Source organism: Pinus tabuliformis, chromosome 6 (assembly GCF_031772625.1).
Source record: "Pinus tabuliformis cultivar Carrire ecotype Pingquan chromosome 6, CPIR1, whole genome shotgun sequence".
Classification (NCBI taxonomy): Eukaryota; Viridiplantae; Streptophyta; class Pinopsida; order Pinales; family Pinaceae; genus Pinus; species Pinus tabuliformis.
The window spans coordinates 811,335,672-811,339,903 of NC_142292.1; the positions used below are offsets into that span (position 1 = coordinate 811,335,672).

Here is a 4,232-nt window from a genome sequence, read left to right on the forward strand (position 1 = left end):
AGGCTTCAGGAAGCCTTTCTGCCCAATCTCTCCTGTGTAGATGTATAGTCTTAGTGAGAATTCCTTCAATCACCTTATTGGTAGATTCAACTTGACCATTTGCTTGTGGGTGATAAGGAGTATATTTTCTGTGTTTAATCTTGTAATCTTCCACAAGCATTTTCACCATTTTAGATGTAAATTGAGATCCCTGATGTGTCACAATTTCTCTTAGAACACTAAAACGAGTGAAAATGTCCTCAAAAATAAAATTAACTAAATATTTTTCATTAGAAAAAGTTAATACTTTAGCCTCTACCCATTTAGTGACATAATCAGTGCATACCAAAATATACTTCTTTTGTTTAGATGGAGGATTAATTGATCCAACAAAACCCAAGGCCTATTTTTCAAAAGTTTCAATGAGTACCTTAGTTTGTAGTGGCATTTCATTTTAAGGAGCAAGTTTTCCTACCCTTTTGCAGTTATCACACCTTTTGACATATTCTAGATGCCAGGGCCAATAATATCCTAAATGAAGGATTTTATAGGTTGTCCTCTTGTGATCAAAGTGTCCACCACAAGGTTCATCATGACATGCCTTAAGAATTTCAGGCATTTCATATTCTCGAACACATCTTCTGATCATGAGATCTGGACCTATTTAATACAATTCCTTAGTAATCCATGAGTAACTTGCACTTGTTTGAATGATTTTTCTTTTCTACTTAGGAAACAAATGTGAAGGTAATTTTCCTGTGACTGAGTAATTGGCAATATCTGCAAACCAAGGAGTTTGAGTAGTTACTGCAAAAAGATATTCATCAGGAAATTTATCTTCAACTAGAGTGTCATCTTTGATATTTTGAATTCTAGATGAGAAATCAGCAACTGTGTTTTGTTTTCCAGGTCTATCTAGAACAGTGATGTTGGATTCTTGCAAGAGTAATAGCCATCTTGTAAATATGCCATTAGTAATAGATTTATTCATTAAGTACCCAATTGCAAAGTGGTCTGCATGAACCAAGGTTTCATAGCCTATTATGTAATGTCTGAATTTGTTGATATCATGAACAACAGCTAAGGATTCATTTTCAGTTACAATGTAATTTAACTCAATGGGAGTCAATTTTTTGCTTGTGTAATAGATGGCATAGGGGATCACATTTTTTTGTCCTAACACAGCTCCCAGAGCTGTATCTAAAGCATATGTTGAAATGTGAAAGGGTAGTTTCCAATTTGGACCTCTTAGGATGCGTGCTTCAGAATTTTTTTCTTTTACAGTCTCAAATGCCAACTAGCAATCAAGATTCCAATTGAATTCAAAATCTTTGGTGAGTAATTTGAAGAGTGGGGATGCTAGTTTAGTGAAATTTTCTATAAATCTTCTATAGTATCATGTGAATCCTATAAAACTTCTAACATCCTTTTGATAATTTGGAATTGGTAGTTTAGAGATGACTTCAACTTTAGATTTATCAACTTTAATTCCATCTCCTGAAATGCGATGTCCTAAAACAATCCCTTTTGTAAACATCATAAAACATTTTTCATGGCTTAGTGAAAGGTTTTCTTCCTTACATCTTTTAAGAACCTTTTCCAAATTTTCTCTTCAAATGTATTCCTATAAACTATGAATTCATCCATATACACCTCTACACAATCATGTATTAGATCAAAAAAACATTCCTAGTACTGCCCTTTGGAATGTTGCAGGTGCATTACACAATCCAAAAGGAAGTCCTTGGTAGGCATAAGTTCCTCATGGATAGGTGAATGTGGTTTTATCTTGATCTTCGGGTGCTATGTGAATTTGATTGTAACCACTAAAACCATCCAAAAATGATAAATACTTCTTACCTAATAACGTATCTAACACTTGATCTATAAAGGGAAAAGGAAAATGATATTTTAGGGTAGCTTTATTCAATTCTCGATAATCAATACATACCCTCCATTTACCATTATTTTTAGGTACAATCACTAGAGGAGAAACCCACTAGCTGTCTGAAATTTGGTAAATGAAGTTTACATTTAGCAATTTTTGCAACTCCTCTTTCACAATTTCCCTAAGATTTGGATTCATCCTTCTTTGAGGTTGTCTGATAGGTTTACAATTTTCCTCAATGTAGAATTTATGTATACAAGTATTAGGACTAATTCCTTTCATTTCAGTGTATTCCCATGTGTTATCACTCAAGAATTCTAATTTCAAAACCGCTCACATTAGTTTGATGGTAAAAAATTTAGTGCTAGTCTAGCTTTGAGTTTTTGTTTGCCTTAGAGTCTGAGTCTAAGGAGTCCACTATGCATCCTCATTCTTCACTGGTCTCATAATTTACACAATTTCCATGTGTCAACTTTGTTCAAAGGTTATTATGTGCTACAAAGCTCTTTAGGTGATTTCGTAGCGCATAAGTCAGTTTTAAGTGTTTTCGCAGCGCAACATGTTTCTGGTGATTTCGTAGCGAAACACGGTCTAAGTGATTTTGTGCTGATCCATAGCAAATCTCACCCAGCTGTCATACTTATCAGAATCTGCTGTGTTTTAGATCGTTAGGTGTCGTGGTACTGGCACATGTTACAGTTGTTGCTGAGAAGGGGACAAAGGGTTCTGTTTACTATCTGAATGCATTTAATGGAAAGTTGCTTGCTGGCATCAATCAAAGGATTCAGTTATACAAATGGGAGCTCCGTGATGATGGTTCAAGAGAATTGCAGTCTAAATGTGGCCATTATGGGTATTAACATGGGTACACTGCAGCAGCAGAGGCCATAATATTATTAATGTTAATAATACCTGGATTGGACCGCCTGTGGGATTCTTCATCCTATGGTCCTTCACCAGCAGTTCCATCGGAAACTTATGCACAACCAGCACAACCAGCGACTAAACAGAAGTTGCAAAGGGAGATAGTCCCACATCTTCGACTGGCTGGGCCAACATCTTTTGCCCCAATTATTGAAGCAGCAATCCGTATTGTGGAACAGAGTGGTGGGCAGTACCATGTTCTCTTGATAATTGCAGATGGACAGGTAACAAGAAGTGTTGACACTGACAATGGACAACTGAGTACACAAGAACAGAATACAGTCAATGCAATAGTGGAAGCCAGTGAATATCCACTATCAATTGTCTTAGTTGGAGTGGGAGATGGGCCTTGGGACATGATGCGGCAGTTTGATGATAATATTCCAGCTCGAGCATTTGACAACTTCCAGTTTGTGAACTTTACAGAGATTATGTCAAAGAATGTTGCTCAATCTAGGAAGGAGACTGAGTTTTCCCTTGCATCACTTATGGAAATACCATCTCAGTACAAGGCCACACTAGATCTTCAAATACTGGGTCGCCGCAGAGGCAAGATGCCTGATAGGTCTCCTCTTCCGCCAGCACTTGGCAATGATAATTATGCTGCAAGGCAACAATATCAGCGCACAGACAGTTTCCAAACAAATAGCTCCCGAAATCGTTGTGTTGATTCCTTTGCAGGATCTGCTCCTCCAGAAGCCAAGGATACACAGGATGCTCAACTGTGTCCAATCTGCCTGATGAATGCTAAAGATCTTGCTTTTGGATGCGGTCATCAGACCTGTTATGACTGCGGACAGAACATTGTTACATGCCCTATATGTCGCAGTGATATCACAACCAGGATAAAACTGTATTAAAGTCAATGCAGATTTCGCAGAAAGATAAATATCTATTATGACTTGGCCATCTGAAATACGCCGAATTGGGGCTGGATTGGCATGGGTCCATGTTCTATTGTGTGGATTTTCACAGTAGCTACGATAAGGGTAAATGTGAAAGAGGTGCAGAGTGCAAGTTTCGCCATAGTTCAGATGATGGTTGTTCCCATACCTTTGTCCAAAGCACCAGCTGTGTGAAGTGAATTTTTAAAGGCAGGGAAGAAGTTAGGATTTGAAGTTTGATGTGATTAGACCTGGAGAGAATGATATTGATGTCAGAATGTCATTGAAGAAAGTATTACATGGAGGAATGCGCTATTTCTTTGTGGAGCTCCCAGAGGGAACTATATTAGCACATCCCCTTGAACCTGAAGAGAAGATACCTATACAATTTGCACGTAAAATGATCAAGGGAGTAAGGTGTTTAAGCCATGAACAGTGTCGATCATTTAGCTATGAAAGGAAGACTGTGTTTTTGAAATTACACAGCAGTTTCATAGCGCGCTACGAAACTGTTGAAGGTGATGATTTCAACATAAATCAAGCAGTTTTGAACTATA

At 37.5% G+C, this 4,232-nt stretch overlaps 1 pseudogene; it reads left to right on the top strand.

Annotated features, from left to right (window-relative positions):
• The first annotated feature begins 2,766 nt into the window (after nucleotides 1–2,766).
• Nucleotides 2,767–3,766, top strand: LOC149261274 (E3 ubiquitin-protein ligase RGLG2 pseudogene; annotated as a pseudogene).
• Nucleotides 3,767–4,232: the final 466 nt, after the last annotated feature.